Consider the following 22,142-nt stretch of genomic DNA (forward strand, 5'->3'; position numbering starts at 1 on the left):
CTGTCCCTGCGGTCTGAGTGAGTGGAATCTGCACAATTGCAGCCGCACCACACTTTGGGTAAAACCCCTGGTGTGAAAGCAAGGGCAATTGAGGCAGTAGCCAGTGGGCTCCTTTTGTGTGTTGCTCTGACGAACCCGAATTTCCTTCTTGTGCGATTGGTGTGTGAAGTCCTCCTGTATGGGTAACCAGACGTCTAAGTCAGGACAGTTCCCTAAACGAACGCTGGCTCATTTTATATATTTAGGATGGGTCCAGACTCCTGTAAGAAGGGTCCGGACTCCTGTAAATTTCTGGAAAAATGGTCTAGGCTAACTCAGGGGAATCCCAAAACTCAGTGGCCACTGTTAAAATCTTGGAACAAAGACCGAGTGGACATCTTAAATGACAAACTCGGCCAACCTAAAGCTAAATTGGCTAAAGAAGAGGTTAATTGTTTCATTCAGTGGTGGGAAGAGGCAAATCGTAGCTGGACAAAATCAAAAACTCGCCTCTCTCAAATATTCAAATAATAAGTTGAAAGCTTTATTAAAAGCCTCCTCTCCCACCACCAGACCGAGCGCTCCCCTTTACCCCGTTCTCAAAAAACCCACCCCGGATCGATCCAACCCCCTTAATACTCCCATCTCATTGTAAAAAGGACAAAAAGCAGGATCGGGCCCAGAAAAGCAGGCAAGCAACAGATAAAAAAAAAAAAAAAAAACTGAAAACCAGGTTGGAAGCCCTAAGGGCATAGTGTAAGGAGTAAGAAAAGCAGTAAGTGCAGGCATGAACCCCTGGAACAATACTTAAAATGGTGAAATCTGAGGTGATAAAGGTGTTATTTTGGGAGATAAACGAGTGATTTAAGGAAAGAGAGTGAAAAGTTAACTCTACAAAGGCTGGAGAGAATTAAGCAGTTAAACTTTGTGAAAATGTTAAAAAGGACCATGTTAAAGAGAGAGAATTCTTGGTTTCTTTGCAGCCATTCTGAAGGGAAAATGGGCCCTTTTCCAAAAGAATGCCTGTAAATAATCCAAATATATATAGAGCTATGTAAAAACAAAGCAGTGCAAAGGAATGTTAAGGAAAAGAAAATGTGTATGTATGTAGTTGTCTGTGAAAATATGTAAAGTTCTAAGAATCTTAACCAGCACATCTGGTTTGTAAAACTCCTGTTTTGTAGGTGTAAGATAAATTAGTTTTGTTTTTGTTTTAATGCCACTAAAAATTCATTTGACTCTTAATTCAAAGTTGCAAAACTGACAGACCTTTTTGCAAGACACAGGTAATTAGTGTTGTTTGGCTTTGGGATTTAGCATTTAACCCTTAAGGGGTAACTTGATTCTTTATAAAATTTAAAATGTTTTTTAAATAAAAACCAAGTCATGGCTGCAATAGGGCAGTCAAAATCAGGAGAATAGGGAGAGATTCTGGAGTCGTTTTGTTTGGTTGGTGGTTGTTTTTTTTTGGTAACAATAGCAGATAAGAGCTGTAGTGAAAGAATTAAAAAAAATATATTTTAACAGTGCCCCTCTGAAGCAACAGCAGAGGTGAGGTGCACAAAACAAAAAGAAGCAATGTTAAAAACACTGAGCCTTAAAATGGCTCTGTGTAATCAGACTGTCACTTTTGATAAGGGTACATGAAAACTCTGTAAGAAAAAAAGAAAGTTACATCGTATGTAAAAATTGATATGGCTAATGTTTAAAAAAAAAAGTTGTAATATAGAAGGAATGTGCTTTTTCCCTAGGACATGTGCAGTGTATATTGTAAAAAGGGGTAAAAGAAATACAAATGAAATATGCTACTGAATTAAAATCCTATTAGGGCTCCAAAAAGAGCCGCAATAGACTGTTTTCTTTTTCAGATCTCTGTGTGTTTTGTAAGCAGGAGTTGAAAGTGGAAAGAAATTAAAACTCTGGTGGAAGTTAATTGTGTCCCTTTTAAGACAAAGTCTCTGAGCTCTGCTAATGGCTTTGAATCCACAAGCCAAGCCTGTGTTAATGCAAATTACCTAACTGATAAAGGAAGGTAAAAACTGCCAGCACAAAAGAAATTGCCTAAATAAAAGACATGGTATAACAAGATCCCTTTAAGAGATTTGATGCTAAATGTTATTGTTAATATTAAACATTGAAATAAATTTAATGTTAGTAAGTACCCCTGTAACAACATATAGTGTGTATGATTTTTGAAAAAAAAAACCTTGAAGGTAATATGGTAATCATGCTTCTCAGCTATTACCTGTGAATAAACTTAAAGCTTAACACAGCAGGAAAAACATTACAAACTTGGTCTGCTATATAAGAAGAAAAACTTTAGTTATTAAATTCATGAGGTGGTATACCTCAACAGTGGAATAATTTCCCCATAACTCTTAAAAAGTAGAACCCATTAAAACCTGGCCTGCCTATAGAACAAAAAAACCACAGGAAAATATGGGGGTAATTCCTCTGTTTTGCCTGCAATCAGCAAGGGTATTTGTAAAAGAAAGGAATATTTTAAGCAACAATCAATGCCACCCTGAAAGGGGTAGAAAAATGTTATTTTTGTCTTTCAGAAAATCAGAAAAAGCTAATACCAGCTACAGAACAACCTATCACAAAAACAAATAAGTTAAAAAAAAAAACATACTGCAATAGCTATGAAATGTACTAAAATGCAGATATTTAGAACATAAGATGTTTTGGGTAATATCAGAAAATATTAAGGTTTTGATGCATCTGTTAAATCAAAGGAAAAGATTATTGTTTAATACCTATCAATATAACTGGATGCAGTATGTCTCCAGTACGGTAAGACAAAATTTGTTAAGTAAAAAAATTGTTGTTAAAATTGCACACCAACAGGCTCTGAAAAAAAAAATAAAAATAAAAATAAAAAGTTAGCCCACTCCACAGATTGCACCTGGGATCCTTCTGGCTACCTCAAACCTCAAGCCAGTGGGCTGGGAAGGAAGGGAAACTATTGGACACTAGAGGTTGTACCAAGTAAACTCCTCAACAGTGGGTATGCTTATCCATGCCTGTTGCTCCAAAGCCCTGTAGTAAAGACACCTCACTAGGATCCTGTATGTGGGATAAAATTAATAATTAGGCCAAAGTATTGTATAACGGGCAATGTGTGTGTTAATTCTTGGAAAGAAGTGTTTTAAAAGGATAAAAGTGTTAGCAACCCACCAGTAGACAAATGTACATGTAATGTAAGTACTGTGTTTACCAATAATCACATTTACTATTTGCCACAACCAAAAAGTCTCAGCTTACTGTAAGCACTGATTTAGCTGAGTTCTCTATCAGTCTTGGCATTAAATGGCAAACAGTTACCCATTATCTGTTTAAAAAGGTAACAAAACAATGTGGGAAACAGAACCATTCATATTATCTGGATGGTCTCCCACAACTACTGGCATACTAATGTTACTACCCCTAATTGTTTTTGGTTTTAAATTGTATGTGTTTAATTAAAATGTTTAAAATATGCTGGTAAATAAAACAAATGTATGCACAGCTAAAGCCACAGGCCCAAATCACCTCCCAGTATTTTACTACATAAGAAGTGACACTGGCGATTGATAATCTTAGTGTCAAAAGGGGGATATGTAGGAGCTGGACTTTATAATGTATAATTTGATTTCATCCTACCAGCCACCCTTTTTGAATAGCAGAAAGAAATGACCCTCTGGGACTATAAGATTCTGTTTTCCCATATGCATTACAAATTGGGCCCTCTCTAACTCTTTGTTTTAAGATTTAGGTAGTAAGAGACAGGATTCTCTATTGTGTCTATGTTAAGTAAATTAGAGAAACATTGAAGGCCTGGGTCTCAATGTAAATTGTCTTGGTTAATTGTAAAACTTAGCAAGGTTTAATTTGCAATGCCTTTTGCTCAATATAAAATACTACTGTTTGTATTCTCAATCTGTTTGTGTGAATGAGGAATGAATGCATCAGGAAAAGATAAGGTGTGAAGGCCATTGTTATAGCCAGAGTCAAGAAAAGAAGCAAAAAGACTTAAAGAGTATCAAAGAATCATCAGGCACTGCTTACTACCCAAACTGCTGTTAAACTGTCTGGCATCCGCAGCATGAATACATGCTTTGCCGTGTAAGAATGCACCACCCCAGCGAACCAATCACCACCTCAGGACCACGCAGAGTCAATTTTGACTCCAGAAGATGACGTAGAGGAACAGCCTGCAATACCTTACAATCTACGTTCTCGTAAGGGTTGCCAGAAGCAGACGACTACCTAAAGCAAGGCCCAAGAAAAAGCAGTAGTGAGCCTAGCGCCTGCTGCCTGGTGGACATAAAACTGTGACTACAGTTCCCTCAGCTGAGGTTGTCAGAACCAGAAGGGCCCTGCCTCCAACATGTGGTGCCTGTTCCTTGGCTGTTGGTGTCTGAAGGTCGGGGGAGTCCACAATGACAATTCTTTTATCCAGCAGCAAGTGTGGATAGCTCAGACCCTTAATATTTCTAAATGCTGGGTCTGCAGCCACATCCCAGCCCACTGTCAAACTGATGTTCCTGTCCTGGCTATCCCACTCAATTCCCCAGACCTCACTGGAGGACCTCGTCCGGTTAATACAATATGGAACAGTAATGACACCTGGGAAGAGACTATTGGCAGTTCCTTTAACCCACTTAGGGGAGTAATACACCGGGCAAAAAGGCTCCTGAGGTTAAAAGAAGTAGTTAAAATAATGGCAAATAAAACTGGAGAAAGTTTTAAGAGCCCTGGCCAAAGAAACAGGGGCGGTCCGACAGGTGGCCCTCCAAAAACGTCAGGCATTGTACATAGTGCTGGCGGCCAAAGGAGGGACCTGTGCTCTCATAAAAAAAAAAAACAATGTTGTGTGTTTATACCTGACGATACCAATAAGGTAATAGATCACGCTAGCCACTTAGAACAAATCGCATATATTCCCCATAAAAAGCCAAGTTCTTTATGGAAGTGGCTAAGTATTCTGTGGTATAGGAAACTGGTTGTTTCAGGAAGCCCTAACTATCCTGTTTGAAATCCTAATAATTTTTGTATGTTTTCAGTTAGTCTCCTGTTGTACCCAAAATTGTGTAAGGCATGCTACTCAGGTAACTGCCCCAGAACAGAGTGCTAATACAATAATTTTAAATATTGCTAATGAACAAAGAGATAAAAAAAAACGGTTAATATGTAAAACCCAGTAAAATTTTGGTCATGGCGTAAGCTTGACCAAAAGGAGGGATTGTGAAAGTAGAATAAATTATATTGTAAAAATAAGAATGGATTAAAGAAATGTTGTATGTACCTTTAAGCAGAAATAAGAAATGTTGAAATACAGGTGCCAGGAAAAGAAACATTAGGCATAAACAATGGTGCTAATGGCAAAACATTAACAGAAGATGGGTAGTAGTTAGTAAGGGAATAAAATATGCATGCCTAACCCAGGTAAACTTATCTGATTCTGCTCCCTTTGTTATCTTGTTAAGTTCTCATCCTTTTATCTGTATAAATAAGATAGTTTGTGTCTTGTATGGGGCTCACATTATCTGGGTGTTATTAGCAGAAGCGCTGTGCTAATAAAACAGAGTGGTCTGACAAACTGTGAGTCCTGAGTCTAACTTTGACACTTGCATACCCCCAAGTTTTACCTCACTTAAAAACTACTGGATTACATAATCAGATGCAACATTTATAAAAATAAATCACTTGAATATAAGTATTGTACTTACATTTCAGTGTATAGTATAGAGAACAGTATAAACAAATCAATGTATGAATTTTAATTTGTTATGAATTTGCTAGTGCTTTCTATGTAGCCTGTTGTAAAACTAGGCAAATATCTAGATGAGTTGATGTACCCCCTGGAAAACCATTGGATACCCCTGTTTGAGAACCACAGCACTAAATCACCCTTACTTTTAGAACTGGTGCCACTTGAACCAAGGCATTCTGAACCATTTCAGTGCTAGTAGGCAGTGGCAACACAGCTGCACTAGGTCTGTTGTTTCTCCCTGCACAATTCCCACTTGGAAAGAAGATATCTTCTGGTCTGACCCTATTTACTATTGTGAGCTGCATAGGCAACTTTCTCTGTGTTATGTGAGCAGAATCCACACACTATATACTACCTGTATGGCCCTGAGGATGCCACATCGGCCGCAGCTGCCGATTGGGCCACAAGTTGAGAATCACTAGTCTATAATTTTGCAAAGTCCATTGCCACAGGCTTTCCCCCCCATGGCTGCTGTGAGACAAGAGCACATGAAATTCATAGCAATATAAATATGAGTGAAACCACCCAAATATATTTACATAAAAACTAGACAGTCTCATTTTAAAACAAAGAAAAACACAGGCCACACAGGGAGTGGGGCAAGAGTCTTAAATGATTTATACCCTCTCCTACCCGCCATTCAGCATAAGAATTAACCTAAATGGATCATGACTATTTACATAGAGCATCTTTCTCCTACAAAGCAGAATAAGACAAAAGGTTGAGGCTGTTCCCCCTCACATTTGAGGGGGAGAGTAGAAGGAGTAGAAGGATTTAGATGCTCAATCCACTTCAGATTATGAAAGAAATCAGACTATTAGGTTAGGTTCCAGGGAATTTTTTTTCACCAGACAAAAGAGTATAAGGTTTAAACAAACAATTTAATACTGATACACAGTGATGATGATTGAGAAGCTTGGTTGAGGTAGAGGAGTCAGAAGGTGGGATATTTCCGTTGCTGCTAAATGATGAACTAGGAATTGGCTGAGCCCTCAAGGGTTAACTCTCTCACTCTGCAAGGCAGCGGGAATGGAGGGAGATATGCACATTTCCCTTAAGTACACTGCCTTGTTAATTAGATCAGCTTGCTGAGACCCCAGCTGCTGCAAGCTCTCTCCCTCCTGAGCCCTGCCAGACAGGAAGATGGGGTAAGCGGGGTGCAGGAGGAGGGGGTAGGGGACACCCTGACATTAGCCCCCCCCTTCCTTCCCTCCCCCCGGCACAGCAAGCAGGAGTCTCGGGGAGCAGCTCCAAGGCAGAGGGCAGGAGCAGCACATGGCAGTGGGGGGAGGGACACAGCTGAACTGCAGGCAGCTGCTGCACAGGGAACTTAGGGGAGTGGGGAGCTGATAGGGGGTTGCCGGTCCATCCTGGGTCCAATCCCCCACCCAGGGGCAGCAGGTTATATGGGCTCGAGGTGCTCGAGCACCAGGAATATTCAAGACTGGGGGCTGTGCTCCACCAATATTTGGAGCTGGGTTTCTCCCCTGGCCCTGCCTGGAGCGTCCCCTGCCCCCCCACCTTGGAGCTTCTCTGCCTGAAAAAAAAAAAAACAGCCAGTGCCTCTCTCCCTTGCTTGTGCTGCAGGCTGCCTGCAGCTGCTTCTGCCTAAGGCAGGGGTCGGCAACCGGTGGCTCGCGGCTCGCCAGGGTAAACACCCTGGCGGGCCGGCCCGGTTTGTTTATCTGCCGCGTCGGCAAGTTTGGCTGATCGCGGCTCCCACTGGCCGCGGTTTGCGGTCCCAGGCCAATGCGGGAGGCAGGAAGCCGCGGCCAGAACATCCCTCGGCTCGCACCGCTTCCTGCCTCCCACATTGGCCTGGGACCGCGAACTGCGGCCAGTGGGAGCCGCGATCGGCCGAACTTTCCGACGCGGCAGATAAACAAACCGGGCCGGCCCGCCAGGGTGCTTACCCTGGCGAGCCGCAAGCCACCGGTTGCCGACCCCTGGCCTAAGGCTATAGAGATCAGCGGCCGGCAGCCTGTTGGAGCACCAAGGGAGGGGGAGGGGGAGAGAGGAGGGGGGAGGAGGCACACACGTGCTTGGGAGCCCTCTCTCTCCCCCCCCCAGCACCCACCTGGAAGAGACGCCAAGGGGGACTCTGGCCAGGAGATGGACATCTGGAGTGGACCTCACTCACCTGAGCAGCTGCTGGGGCTTCTGTGAGGTTTGACCCTGTGATCCGCCCCCTCCCCCCACAGCCCCACTCCTGCCCAGTGCTGGGCAAGGGGCAGCCCCATCCCCAGTGAGACAAGAGTGAGGGGCAGCAGGCCGCAGCAGGGGAAGAAGGAAGCCACATGTGCTGGCAGTTCCCCCTGCCCCCCAGCACCCACCCACCCACCACAGGGGAGATTGGGGAGGGGGGCTCCCTAGACTTGAGCAGCTGGGGCTTGGGTGAATTTTGTGACACCCTGTTTCCCCCCCCCAGCCACCACCCTGCAGTCCCCACTCCTGCCCCACGCTGGGCAAGGGGCAGCCCCATCCGCCATCCCCAGTGAGGCTATGGTGAGGGTCAGCAACAGGGGAGGCCACACTTGATGGCAACCCCCCGCCCGGTACCCACCACAGGGGAGGCGAGTGGGCTTTCTGGACCTGAGAGAGGCCCTAGGAGCATGTGCAGTGACCATGGTGCAGAGTGAGTGTGCTGCCTCGGGGGGATCCTCTCTGGCCCTAGCCCTGGGGTAGCCTGTCTGCACCCCAAGTTCCTTATCTCCATCCCTGCCCCACCCCAGAGCCTGCACCCCCAGCACCCCAACCCTGAGCACCCTCCTGCACTGTCAACCCCTCATCCCCAGCCCCACCCCAGAGCCCTCACTTGAGGGGAAAAACACTCAATTTAAATTTGGTGGTCAGTTTGGAGTATCATTGTGTTTAGCACAATACTTGATTATTTTACACCCTTTAAAGTGTATAACTAGTCGTATACAGGTGTTACGAAGTGAGAATATTCTTAATGTTTTCTCTGAATACTGCGTGGGTGCCTCAGTTTCCCCTATGCATTTCTCAAGGATCTAGTTGGTGGGATAAGGGGGTGTGATTGTTGTAGAGCCCTAGAGGGCCAGTGTGATGCCATCTGCACAGAGAATGGCCGCAACCCTGTCTCCGGGCAACTGATGGCCTGGGCCACGCTCCTGCAAGGTGCCAACTGAAGGTGTTGGAGAACAAAGAGATCAGGTGGCCTCCTAATGCCTGGAAAAGAGACAAAGGCCAGAGGAGGGAGTGTCAGTGCCTGTGCGGACTTCTGGGAAGTGCACGGTGTGGAAGGGGATGCTGGGATGCTTTGGAACAACTCCATACAAAGCCAGTCAGGACTCTGGGGGAGCCTCCTCTCTCGGAGCAGACTGTCTCCAGGGCAAGAAGCTTACACCTTCCTGGGTCTGACCTCGGAGCATTCAGCATGCCCTTCCACATCATGCACTTTCCACAGCGAGTCTGCCCAGGCTGGTCCTGGGGCAACCAGAGGTCCCTGCACCCCCAACTCCGCAGTCAGATGTGAATCTCAGCCAGACAGTAAAACAGAAGGTTTATTAGATGACGGGAACACAGTTTAAACAGAGCTTGTTGGTACAGAAAACAGAACCCCTCTGTCAGGTCCATCTTGGGGGGGTGGGCAGCCCAGAACCAAGTTCTGGGTCTCTCACCATTTCCCCAGCCAGCTCCAAACTGACACTCCCTCCTCTGGCCTCTGTGTCTCTTCCAGACAGGGAGGCCACCTGATCTCTTTGTCCCCAACACCTTCAGTTGGCATCTTGCAGGGGAAACTGAGGCACCCACACAGTATTCCGAGAAAATATTAAGGACATTCCCACTTTATCACAACAGGTGCAACAAAATATAATACTGTATATTGAAGTAGGCAAGTGCTGCTTCTGACTTTCCACGTTTAATTGACCCTTGTAATCTTGTGGCACTGACGCGTTGTAGCTTCATTTTATATCAGCTTACAGGGCGGGAGCAGGGGGGCACCACCATTTTGGGCCCCACCAAAAATTATACAAACCTGCCGCCTATGTCAGCCGGTCCTTAGTTTCTGCTTGGTAAAGGCAAGTCAGTGGGGTCCATCCGTCAGAAAAAGAGTCCCAGGACATCTTGCTGGGTGCCAGGGTCCAAAAGCAGCACATTCCCTCCTGGAAAGTGCTGTGTTTCAAATGTCTGTCCAGTGCGCGTTGAAGGGAAGGACCTGCGTGCCTGGGAAGCTGCGTCCCTCCAGAGGCGCTTGAGAAGCCAAAGGGGCCGTGGGTGAGTTTGTGATGAGGTGAGTGTGAAGTGTGGAAGGGGGAGGGTGGCAAGAGGAGGTTTTGAGAGGAAAAAAGGTGCTGCTGAGCTGGTAGGGGAGGGCAAGGTCCCAGGCGGGTGTTGTGTGAGGAGCTGTGTAGGCCCGAAAAGGCGTCCTGCTGGGCAAGGGCAGGTGAGGAGGGCCAGGGCTGTTGCTGCAGCCAAAGCCTTTGGGAAGCAGAAGAGGGCCAGGGGTGTTGTTGCCTGCTGGGGCCCATGCGACGGTGTAGGTGTACGCTGACCATAGCTGGTATGTGGGAGCTGGGGCCACTCACCGTGCCCCTTTCCTCGTTAGTATAGTGGTGAGTATCCCCACCTGTCATGCGGGAGACTGGGGTTCGATTCCCCGACAGGGAGGGTGATCCCTTTTCAAGGGGGGAACAAAGAAATCCCTGGCCTGCCCGCCACATGCCTTGCATTCTCCTTCGACGGCCACTTCCCTTCGCACCCCGCACTGATGACTTTCACCTCCAGAGAGACAGTTACCTCGCAAGGACACGCTGGCCCTAGCCAAAGCCTCTCCCTGGCCTTCAGCCCCTGGGCCCAGCTTTGGGGCCTGCATGTGGGTGAACGTTTCAGAGCGGCAAAGGGAAATAGGCTGGCCAGGGGCATGAGGACATTGGCCCAGACAAACGGGGAGGGACTTGGTCCAGGGGTGGAGGAAGACAGAAAAAGGGACAGGCATGGGATTGGCTTCCTCTATTTTTTCCTTTGCTCAGCATTTTACCTGTGACTGTAATGGGGAGACTTGAGAAATACCTGTGGCCGCCGGCGAGGTAGGTGGCCGCCCCGAGAGCGCAGAGCTTAGCATTTTGCGGTGGGCTGCTGCCTGCACCCCCAGCGCCTGGCCGTGATCATATAGTGGTTAGTACTCTGCGCTGTGGCCGCAGCAACCTCGGTTCGAATCTGGGTCACGGCATTAATTTTTGGTGGGGAGGGGCTACCCTGCAGCACGCCTCATGGCTCAGTCTGATGGCGTCCGTTTGCAAAGAGAGCCATCAGCCGGTCCTCAGTTTCTGCTTGGTAAAGGCAAGTCAGTGGGGTCCATCCATCAGAAAAAGAGTCCCAGGCCTTCTTGCTGGGCGCCAGGGTCCAAAAGCAGCGTATTCCCTCCTGGAAAGGGCTGTGTTTCGAATGTCCGTCCAGTGCGTGTTGAAGGGAAGGATCTGCGTGCCAGGGAAGCTGCGTCCCTCCAGGGGCGCTTGAGAAGCCAAAGGGGCCGTGGGTGAGTTTGTGATGAGGTGAGTCTGAAGTGTGGAAGGGGGAGGGTGGCAAGAGGAGGTTTTGAGAGGAAAAAAGGTGCTGCTGAGCTGGTAGGTGAGGGCAAGGTCCCAGGCGGGTGTTGTGTGAGGAGCTGTGTAGGCCCGAAAAGGCGTCGTGCTGGGCAAGGGCAGGTGAGGAGGGCCAGGGCTTTTCCCAGGGCTGTTGCTGCGGCCAAAGCCTTTGGGAAGCAGAAGAGGGCCATGGGTGCTGTTGCCTGCTGGGGCCCATGCGACGGTGTAGGTGTACGCTAACCGTAGCTGGTCTGTGGGAGCTGAGGCCTTTCCCTATGCCCCTTTCCTCATTAGTATAGTGGTGAGTATCCCCGCCTGTCACGTGAGAGACCGGCGTTCAATTCCCTGATGGGGAGGGTGACCCCTTTTCAAGGGGGGAACAAAGAAATCCCTGGCCTGCCCACCACATGCCTTGCATTCTCCTTCGACGGCCACTTCCCTTCGCACCCCACACTGATGACTTTCACCTCCAGAGAGACAATTACCTCGCAAGGACACGCTGGCCCTAGCCAAAGCCTCTCCTTGGCCTTCCGCCCCCGGGCCCAGCTTCGGGGCCTGCACGTGGGGGCACGTTTCAGAGCGGCAAAGGGAAATAGGCTGGCCAGGGGCATGAGCAGTGATTTCCCAACACCCCCCTGCAGTTTTGTGAACTAGTTACATGCCAAACCTGGTGGCTGAACTTCGCGACTTTGTCCTCACCCACAACTATTTCACATTTGAGGACAATATATATCTTCAAGTCAGCGGCACTGCTATGGGTACCCACATGGCCCCACAGTATGCCAACATTTTTATGGCTGACTTAAAATAACGCTTCCTTAGCTCTCATCTCCTAATGCCCCTACTGTACTTGCGCTACACTGAAGACATCTTCATCATCTGGACTCATGGAAAAGAAGCCCTTGAGGAATTCCACCATAATTTTAACAATTTCCATCCCTCCATCTACCTCGGCCTACATCAATTCACTCAAGTGGTTCAGTTCCTTGACAGTACTGTGCTGATAAGAGATGGTCACATAAACACAACCCTGTACCGGAAACCCACTGTGGTGGAGTAGGGACTCTCTATGTGGGGGATGGGAGAGCAGGGAGGATGGGAGAGCAGGGAGGATTTTAGGTGAGACGCAGGTCTGCGGACTGTAACATGAGCTAGGCCTTGGGGAGGGGAGGTGACACCTCGGCCTAGGAGCTGGACAAAAGAAAAGGAGCTGAGTGGAGAGGGTGGGGTCAGTCTTCGGTTTTGGGACCGGGGTGGTGGGTTTGCAGGGGAACCTGTGCTGGAATCCAGACACCCTGAACCCCCAAAGAAGCCAGATTGAGGGGTCCTGCCTCTGAACACGAGCTCTGCTGTATCCGGTGTTCCTGTTGTCCAATAAACCTTCTGTTTTACTGGCTGGCTGAGAGTCACTGTGGGTCCCAGGAAGAGGGGTGCAGGGCCGGACTCCCCCACACTCCGTGACAACTGGTTGCAGTGGTGGGATCGACTGCGCCCCGTGGACAGCGCTTCCTGCAGTAAGTGACTGGGGAGCAGCAAAACGAAGGGGCGATTAACCCCCGGGAGAGTGTGACCAGAGAGAAGGACTTTGCAGTAACAGGGTCCCCTGGGGGATCACAGCGAGCGATCCCAGGGGCGGAGGAGTCTGCAGCTCGACCCTGGCAGAGAGGGGGCGACCTCAAGGACTGGCACACTAGGGGTCCTCCTGGAACCCGTGGGGAGCGGCGAGCACCCCGGCCTGCGAGCGGCCAGCAGGAAGATGTATTCCCAGCAGCGCAAGTGTGAGCTGGTGGAGCTGTGCCAGCGGAGAGGGCTGCACTGTGGGAAGCTCACCAAGGCCCAGCTGATTGCCCAGCTGGAGGACGCAGATCGTGTGAATGAACCAATCCCTGTCTCTGAGGGAAGCAGCCGGGCAGATGCAGCGCAGGCACCAGTGTGTGTCCCCGCTGGGAGTGGTCAGCCGGCCGCTGAGGGCTTCCCGAGACCTCCCACCCCTAGGCCTAGGGGGAGGAGGAGGAGGAGCCCAGCTACTGAGGGCACCGTGACCCCCCTGGCCAGCAGGGGGTCGGCCCGGCGAAGCTCACCCCCCAGCAGGGGATCGTCCCGGTGATGCTCGGCCTCCGTCGAGCGCAGGCGGCTGGACTTGGAGAGAGAGATAAAACTGAGAGAGCTGGAGGAGCGTAAGGAACAGAGGGAACATGAGGAGAGACAAAGCCAGCATGAGCTGGAGGAGAAGGAGAACCAGCGTAAACACAAAGAGAGGGAGGAGGAGAAGCAATGCGAACACGAGGAGAGGGAGAAGGAGAAGCAATGTAAACATGAGCTGGAACTGGCCCAGCTGAACAACAGTAAGGCCCCGGCTACGGTGAGTGAGGGGGGACCCAAGCCTACAAAGAGCTTTGATAAGAGCTTCCTGGCCCGGCGTAAGGAGCGGGAGGACATAGACACCTTCCTGACAGCCTTTGAGAATGCCTGCGAGCTGCACCAGGTGGACCCTGCAGACAGGATCCAGTTTCTCACCCCCTTACTGGACTCCACCGCCATGGAGGTGTACAGCCGAATGAAAGGGGCGGAGGCAGGGGACTACAACCTGTTCAAAGAGGCCCTGCTCCGCGAGTTTGGGCTGACCCCAGAGATGTACCGGAAGAGGTTCCGGAGTCAACATAAGACCCGGGAGGTCACATACCTACAACTGGTCAACCGGGCGCAGGGATACTCCCGCAAGTGGACAGCTGGGGCCCAAACTAGAGAGGACCTGCTTGACTTATTTGTACTGGAGCACCTGTATGCGCAGTGCCCCTCTGACCTGCGGCTGTGGTTGATGGACCAGAAGCCGGAGAACCCGCAGCACGCAGGCTGGCTGGCCGACCAATACATGGACAGTCGGACAGGGGATGGCAGAGAGGAGTTTCGAAGGAGCAGGCCTGCCTCAACGCAGAGAGAAAGTCACCATGGGACCTCCCAGCGGGGGCCTATGGAGAACCCCCACCAAAGGGGAACATCCAGCGTCAGGTCCATCCGACCCACTCGAGGGGACCCACAAGACATGGGCTGCTTTCTCTGTGACCAACAAGGCCACATACAGGCCCAGTGCCCCAAGCTCAGGGACAGATCGAGCAGACCCAACAAGCTCCTATACCTGGCCCATGACATTCCCCTCGCAGGGCACCAGGGAATCCGGCGCACCAGACAGAGGCTGCTACAGAACTTTTACTGGCCTGGGGTCTTTACCCATGTTCGACAGTATTGCCAATCCTGTGACCCCTGCCAGCGGGTGGGGAAGGCCCAGGACAAGGGGAAAGCAGCTTTGAGGCCTTTGCCCATCATAGAAGAACCTTTCCAGAAGGTGGCCATGGACATAGTGGGACCTCTCAGCAAGGCGACCCGGTCGGGGAAGAAATACATCCTGGTGGTGGTAGATTTCGCCACTCGCTATCCTGAGGCGGTGGCCTTGTCCTCTATCGAAGCAGACACCGTGGCAGATGCGCTGCTGACCATTTTCAGCCGGGTGGGGTTCCCCAAGGAAGTCTTAATGGACCAGGGGTCCAACTTCATGTCGACCCTGCTCCAGTCCCTGTGGCAGAAATGTGGGGTCCGGCACAACTGGGCCTCAGCGTATCACCCCCAGACCAACGGGCTGGTGGAAAGGTTCAACGGGACGCTAAAGATGATGCTAAAAACATTTAGGAACCAGCACCCACAGAACTGGGACAAGTTCTTACCTCACCTGCTGTTCGCATACAGGGAGGTACCCCAGGAATCTACCGGGTTCTCGCCTTTTGAACTGTTATATGGGAGGCGGGTAAGGGGGCCCCTGGACCTGATGAGAGACGAATGGGAGGGGAAGGCTGCCCGATGGCAAGTCAGTGGTGGAGTATGTCCTGACTTTCCGGGAAAGACTTGCCGAGCTCATGGGCCTGGCCAGGGAGAATCTGGCCCGAGCCCAGAGGAAGCAGAAGGTCTGGTACGACCGCACGGCGCAGGCCCGCGCCTTCGCCACTGGGGGTCAAGTGATGGTTCTCATCCCCATGAGAAAGAACAAACTCCAGGCTGCCTGGGAAGGGCCCTTCAAGGTTATCAAGCAACTAAATGAGGTAAACTATGTGGTGGAGCTGTCTAACCGGGCTCATCACTGCCGGGTGTACCATGATGAAGCCATACTATGACAGGGGGAATGTGGTGTTGGCCGTGTGTGGACATTGGGAGGAGCCGGGAGATGACCCTTTAGTGGATCTATTCCCGGGGACAAAGGCTGGCTCCCCCCTGGAGGCGATTCCCCTCTCTGATCAGCTGACCCTGGCCCAGCAGGCTGAGATCAGAGGGGTGCTGCATCTGTACCGACAGCTGTTTTCCAACCAGCCCAGGCGCACTAATTTGACTGTCCACCGGGTGGAGAAAGGGTCACCCCCCCCCATACGATGCTCCCCTTTTCGGGTCACAGGAAAAACTGCCCAGGACCTAGAAAGAGAGGTCAGGGACATGCTGGCTTTGGGGGTGATCCAGCCATCTTCCAGCCCCTGGGCCTCGCCGCTGGTCCTGGTCCCCAAAAGGGATAGGTCGATCCGGTTCTGTGTGGACTATCGAAAGCTCAATGCCATCACTGTATCTGATGCCAACCCCATGCCCAGGCCTGACGGGCTCCTAGACAAGCTGGGAGGCGCTCGGTATCTCACCACCATGGATCTTACAAAGGGCTACTGGCAAGTGCCGCTGGACGCAGATGCCAGGCTGAAATTGGCCTTTATCACCTCTCTGGGGCTCTACGAGTTTCTGACCCTGCCCTTCAGCCTCAAGGGAGCGCCGGCCACCTTCCAGCGTCTGGTGGATCAGCAACTGAGGGGGATGGAGAGTTTTGCCGTGGCGTATATTGACGACATCTGCGTCTTCAGCAAGACCTGGGAGGACCACGTGTCCCAGGTTAAACAAGTGCTGAACCAACTCCGAGAGGCTGGGCTAACCGTAAAGGCTGAGAAGTGCAAGGTGGGGATGGCTGAAGTATCTTACCTGGGCCATCGGGTGGGGAGCGGCTGCCTAAAGCCGGAACCAGCCAAGGTGGAGGTGATCAGAGACAAGCCTGCTTCCCAAACCAAGAAGCAGGTCCAGGCCTTTATTGGGATGGTGGGGTACTATCGAAGTTTCGTGCCCCACTTTAGCGCCATAGCCGCCCCCATCACTGAGCTGTGCAAGAAGGGGAAGCCAGACAAGGTGGTCTGGACCGAGGAGTGCCAGCAGGCTCTCCAGGCGCTGAAGGAGGCTCTGCTCAGTGGCCCAGTTCTGGCAAATTCAGACTTTGACAAGCCCTTTATGGTGTTCACTGACGCCTCAGACACGGGGCTGGGGGCGGTGTTGATGCAGGAGGATGAAAAGGGGGAGAGACACCCCATCGTGTAACTGAGCAAGAAGTTGCTACCCTGGGAGCAGAACTACGCGGCCATCGAGAAGGAATGCCTGGCCATGGTGTGGGCCCTTAAGAAACTGGAGCCATATCTCTTTGGGCACCACTTCACCGTGTACACAGACCACTCTCTCCTGACCTGGCTGCACCAGCTGAAAGGAGCCAACGCCAAGCTCCTGAGGTGGAGCCTGCTCCTGCAGGACTACGACATGGACGTGGTCCACGTGAAGGGAAGTGCCAACCTGATAGCAGACGCGCTGTCCCGGAGAGGGGGCCCTGAACTTCCCTGGGTCACTGGGCAGAGTGACCCCGCTCAGTTCAGTCTCGAAAGGGGGAGAGATGTGATGGAGTAGGGGCTGTCTGTGTGGGGGTTGGGGGAGACGGGGAGGACTTTAGGTGAGGGACAGGTATTCAGCCTGTAACCTGAGCTAGGCAGGGGGGAGGGGAGGTCAACATCTCTGCCAGGGGAGCTAGACAAAGGAGAGAGCCGAGTGGAGAGGGGGAGTCAGTTTCTATTTAGGGCTGGATGAGGGGAGTTCAGAGAATCCTAGGCTGGGATCCAAGCACCCTGAACCACAGAAGGGCCAGATTGAGAGGTCCTGGCTCTGCCCACAAGCTCTGCTGTAGCCTGTGTTCCTGTGTCCAATAAACCTTCTGTTTTACTGGCTGGCTGAAAATCACTGTGAGTCCCAGGAAGAGGGGTGCAGAGTTGGACTCCCCCGCACTCCAAGAGGCAGCGGGGATCAATGCCCACGTCCTCCAGCGGCAAGGAAGCCGCGGGACCTCTCCTGGCTTTGCTTGGGTTAGAGGAAAGTGGTGAAGATAAGAACGGCCCTCCTGGGTGAGACCGATGGTCCATCTAGGCCACTATCACGTCTTCTGACAGTAACCGATGCCAGGCGCTTCAGAGGCAATGGCCAGAGCAGGCAATCGTCAAGTGATCTATCCCTGCGTTGTCTTCTGAAGTTTGGTGCTTGTTTCAGGGGCTAACTCTCAGCCCAGACACACTCCAGGGAGGGAGCGTTGGTGTTTGTGCCGAGGAGTGTGGCTGGGACTCGGACCCCCTTCCCCAGCTCTGGGTAGCGCCCCCCCTCCCCATTTCAGGCTGTGTTCTGCTTAAGGCCACAGAGCCCTTGCCTTTTTTGCCCGGTGCCTGAGAGTCAGGCCAGCAGCGGGGAATTAGCTCAAGCGGCAGAGCACTCGCTTTGCACGCGAGAGGTAGTGGGGGACGCCGCCCACATTCTCCGAGCTTGTCGACTAAGGGCTCCTGATGAGCGTGGTGGACGGGAGAGCCGGCCATCTGACTTTTGGCCTTGCTGCCCGTAGCGGTCAGGCCGAAAAATCCAAAGCCATCCTCCCCAGGCCCACAGCCACCCAGGGGCTCCTCTGCACCATCTTGCCTCCACGAGTGCCACACTCTGACCAGCTGAACCAGGCAAGCCACGAGAAGCTTCTCAAGGTCTTTCTCTGGTGTGGGCTTGGATGCGAAAAGCATCTGGCCGTTCATCAGCTGTTGCAAGAAGTGTGGAGAGTAGGAGTAGCGATGGGGTTGTAGCTTTCCACAGCATCTCAATTTGGGCAGCTTTCCATTCCCCTTTTCTGTGTAATGTCCCTCCCACGGGTTTCACTTGCGGAGCTGTACGACTCTGGCAGGGTGGCCATTTAGAAATCTTTTCCTTGCTTTTCTTTTTCACCTGGCCCCAGCGTTAGGACCATTTGGGTGTTTCAGTGTGTGTGTTTTCCCATTTGGAGGCATTTGGAAGTTTGGAAGGGGAGCCGAAAGAGGAGTCTTTTTCACAAGCAAGTTGGCTTTCTGCACAGGTAGGGCCCTTGGCCGTAAAGCTTAGCTCCATCAGTGCGTCTGCATGGGGTTCCTCCAGTGCCTCAAGAGCCCGTGCTAAACTCTCGGTGTGGGTGTTTGGCTTGCGCCAGTCAGAGTGCCGTGCCTGCGTCTTCCCAGGGCCGGCTCCCGTGAGGCGCGCATAACTTGGGAGGAAAGGGGTAGAAGAGAAAGCAAGTGAAGCTGACTTCGAGTGGTGGTGCCCCTGGGCGGAGTGGTCCTCCTGCTCCTTCCTGTCGCAGGGGTGGGCTCGAGTGTGGGCTTGGGGGGTCTGGCTGTGGGCGGTGGGAGGATGGTGTCCAGGGAAGTCCCAAAGGTCACCCTGCGCTGGCGGAGTGTGAAGCCTCTCCCCTAGGTTGGGGTGCCGAGTATTAAGCCTTCCTCTGTGACTTGGGCTGGGGAGCGTGATCCAGCGTCGGGTCCATTTGGGTGGAGCTGGCGGCCGGCAAGAATTCGGGCCATCAGGTCAACGCTCTGTGGACAATGGGGGCGAGCCGGCAGGCCTGCGATTTTGGCTTCGCGGGCGGGCAGCTCAAGCCTGGCCTCCTATGAGCCTGGAAGGCAGCCGGCCGGGCTCACCCGTCTCCAAGTTCCTTTCAGGCAGCAGGTGGAGCAAGGAGCCCAGGGAGGGGAGTCCAAGGAGGTGTCTGGAGCCTCGTCCTGCCCGGTGCCCAGCAGGGCTCTTGCCCGCTCCCGGCCCACCTGGTTTTGGCCTCTGCCACCCCTAGCAGTCAGCCAAAAGAGCAGAAGTCACCCTCTCCCTCCCGCAGTGGCCAGCATGGGGCTTGAACCCATGACCTTGGCGTTATTAGCACCATGCTCTAACCAGCTGAGCTAGCTGGCCTACAGGAAGCCCTCCCTTCCCTGACCCTTTTGGAAGGAGTCACCGGCTGGCGCGGGGAATGATGTGGCCTCCGTTATCGAATGGATGGATCAAGACGCCATCTGCAAAGGTAGGGGAATTAGCTCAAGTGGTAGAGCGCTCGCTTTGCATGCAAGAAGCAGCAGGATCAATACCTGCATTCCCCAGCGGCAGGGCAGCCGCGGGGTCTTCTCTTGCCCTTCTTTTAGAAGCCATGGACAGTCAGCCGGCTCAGCTCCTCCAGTGGCCTCCATCCCTCTCCCCGCTTGGCCTCCCAAAAGGCCAGCCCTTGCGGAGCACAAAGCTCTTCCTCCCCGGCCCTTCTCCCCCTTGCGCTGACTGGGAGGCTGGAGACAGCTGGGGGAAGTTAGCTTAAATGGAAGAGCATGGGAGAAGTAGTCAGACCCATACACACATTCTCCAGCCTGCTCTGCTCTGCTCTGCTGGGCTGGGCTCTAGTGGGGGACCTGCACCTTTCTTTCTGAGCTCTCACTGGAGCACAATCCCTTTCCTCCTCCCTCCCTGCTAGTCTACGCCAAGCTCATTGGCCGGGAGGGAGAGCCACTCAAATACACAATTACTCACATCCCAGGGGTCCATGAAGGGAATGAGGAGATGGGCGGGGTGGCACGCGATACCAGCTCAGCTGAGACCGTGAGACCTCGCAGCCTCCTGATCTCAGGCAGCATGGCAGCCGTGGAGCAGAGCAGAGCACGCAGACAGCTTGGAGACAGCCAAAGCAGGGAAGGGCTGCGTTGGTCTGGAAGAGGGAGTCGGTGGCTGTCTATCCTGGCGGAGGCAGGGTCGTTTTGCTGTATGCTGGGCCAGGGGCCAGGGAGCCTGGTAGAGTTGCTGAGCTGGGCCTGCTCCTGGCTTTGCTTGGGTTAGAGGAAAGTGGTGAAGATAAGAACGGCCCTCCTGGGTGAGACCGATGGTCCATCTAGGCCACTATCACATCTTCTGACAGTAACCGATGCCAGGCGCTTCAGAGGCAATGGCCAGAGCAGGCAATCGTCAAGTGATCTATCCCTGCGTTGTGTTCTGAAGTTTGGTGCTTGTTTCAGGGGCTAACTCTCAGCCCAGACACACTCCAGGGAGGGAGCGTTGGTGTTTGTGCTGAGGAGAGTGGCTGGGACTCGGACCCCCTTCCCCAGCTCTGGTTAGCGCCCCCCCTCCCCATTTCAGGCTGTGTTCTGCTTAAGGCCACAGAGCCCTTGCCTTTTTTGCCCGGTGCCTGAGAGTCAGGCCAGCTGTGGGGAATTAGCTCAAGCGGCAGAGCGCTCGCTTTGCATGCGAGAGGTAGTGGGGGGCGATGCCCGCATTCTCCAAGCCTGTCGACTAAGGGCTCCTGATGAGCGTGGTGGACGGAAGAGCCGGCCATCTGACTTTTGGCCTTGCTCCCCGAAGCGGTCAGGCCGAAAAATCAAAAGCCACCCTCCCCAGGCCCACAGACAACCAGGGGCTCCTCTGCACCAGGGCCGGCTTTAGGAAGCGCGGGGCTTGTACTCACCGGGTGGTGCTCCGAGTCTTCGGCGGCAGGTCCTTCACTCACTCCAGGTCTTTGGCGGCACTGAAGGACCCGCCGCTGAAGTGCCGCCGAAGACCCAGAGCGCCGCCAGGTGAGTAAAATTTAAAAAGGCGCCTCTAGCCAGGGAAGGGATTCTCACTGGACATGGGGACCTCTTAGGCGCGGGGCCCGATTCGGAGGAATTGGTGGAATAGGCCCAAAGCCGGCCCTGCTCTGCACCATCTTGCCTGAGCGAGTGGAAGTGGAGCCTGGAACTGAGCTGAGGCACTGAGGGTTATTTGCTCTTTGCGCTTCACACGGAGGTAAAAACATGGGGCACAGATCTTTGAGCACAACCCTTGTCCTGAGGAATGGAGGGGGCTGCACAAAGAGAGACCGGCTCTTCCTGGCGGGGCTGCAGCGGCTCTTCACAGGGTCAGTCCCACTGGGGATTCGTACCAGAGTTTTGAAAGCCTCCTTTTCTGGCCTGGTTCCCCTCTCTTTAGGGAGACTGGCGGCCCCAAACTTCCCAGAAACCATCATAGCGAGGCCAACCTGAGCACAGACACCTGCTCAGCACCCCGGGGTGCAGCCCTGAACTCCGGCAATCAGCTACGCTCAGCTGCCCACCCAACAAGCGTCACACGCAGGAGCCTTCGTGCCCTGCGTGTTCAGGTCGCTCCCAGCACCTGCTTTAAACTCCGCTGCTCAGTTCTAAGCTTTGGCCACACGGGGGCAGCCCGGAGCTCAGCCAACGCCTCCCGGTGCTGGTTGCGTTTCCCACTCCTCGTGGCAGGTCCACACCCCGTAGGCAGATTTCTGAATCGGAGCCGAACCGTTCCCCAAATCCAGCGCTTTAGCAGCAGCTTTGCTAGGAAAGCGCTGACGTCCCCAAGTAAAGTAAGAGCCAGAGCGCTGTGTCCAGGATCTTCTATTGGGCCCCTCACCGTGGTGTCTGTCAGGCGCAAGGAGAAACCAGGGAAATGTTTTCATGGCGTTTCAGGGCAGAAGGGGCCATTAGCTCAGCTAGTCTGACCCCCGAATAACACAGAATTACACGTATTGATCCCACAGACCTTAGATAGATCAAAGCGTTTCAGCCCTCAGGAAGGAGGCTAAACTGGGTACCAGAGGCAGCGAACAAGGGGCCCCCAAGGCAATGGCAGGGAACTGACGAGGTGAAATATGCCCCGATGATCCCAGCAGGCGACCCACCCCCATGCTGCAGAGGTGGGAGTCCCTGTTCCTCCTGCCC

General features: G+C 52.4%; 1 non-coding gene across 1 annotated transcript; it reads right to left on the bottom strand.

Annotated features, from left to right (window-relative positions):
• Positions 1-19,288: 19,288 nt before the first annotated feature.
• TRNAI-AAU lies at positions 19,289-19,362 on the bottom strand. The gene has a single exon. It is a non-coding gene; the product is annotated as a tRNA-Ile (tRNA).
• Between the last annotated feature and the right edge of the window lie 2,780 nt (positions 19,363-22,142).

The sequence above is a fragment of the Mauremys reevesii genome, linkage group 12 (assembly GCF_016161935.1).
Source record: "Mauremys reevesii isolate NIE-2019 linkage group 12, ASM1616193v1, whole genome shotgun sequence".
NCBI lineage: Eukaryota > Metazoa > Chordata > Testudines > Geoemydidae > Mauremys > Mauremys reevesii.